Here is a 623-nt window from a genome sequence, read left to right on the forward strand (position 1 = left end):
TCCCAGCACCATTTATTGAAGAGACTGTCTTTTCCCATTGTATATTCTTACCTCATTGTCTTGGATTAATTGATCATATGTTTATGAGTTTATTTTTGGGCTCTCTATTCTGTTTCATTGATCCTCGTGTCTTTTTGTGTGTGCCAGTACCATATTGTTCTGAGTACTGTAGCTTTGTAGTACTGTGTAATTCAGAAATGATAATTTTGGGTAAATATTTGTAAAAAACCAAAACACTGATTCAAAAAGATACATGCGTGCTCGCTTCGGCAGCACATATACTAAAATTGGAACGATACAGAGAAGATTAACATGGCCCCTGCGCAAGGATGATACGCAAATTCGTGAAGCGTTCCATATTTTTCTGCAAGGGACGCAAAAAAAAAAAAAATACATGCATCCTCATGTTCACAGTAGCACTATTTACAACAGTCAAGATACAGAAGTAACCTAAGTGTCCATCAACAGATGAATGAATAAAGATGTGATGCATGCACATATACATACATACAATAGAATTTTACTCTGCTGTAAAAAAATAATGAAAGTCCACCAGTTGCAGCAACGTGGATGGATCTATAAATATTATGCTTGATGAAATAAGTCAGACAGAGAAAGATAAA

The 623-nt window shown here is 35.2% G+C and overlaps 1 non-coding gene across 1 annotated transcript; it reads left to right on the plus strand.

The window, feature by feature from the left end:
• Positions 1–257: 257 nt before the first annotated feature.
• On the plus strand, positions 258–364 carry LOC147380197 (U6 spliceosomal RNA). Its single transcript, XR_015135442.1, has one exon. It is a non-coding gene; the product is annotated as a U6 spliceosomal RNA (small nuclear RNA).
• The last annotated feature ends 259 nt before the right edge of the window (positions 365–623 follow it).

Source organism: Bos grunniens, chromosome 1, assembly GCF_055505025.1.
Source record: "Bos grunniens cultivar Pamir isolate PY7600 chromosome 1, Bosgru_T2T1.0, whole genome shotgun sequence".
NCBI classification, from domain to species: Eukaryota; Metazoa; Chordata; class Mammalia; order Artiodactyla; family Bovidae; genus Bos; species Bos grunniens.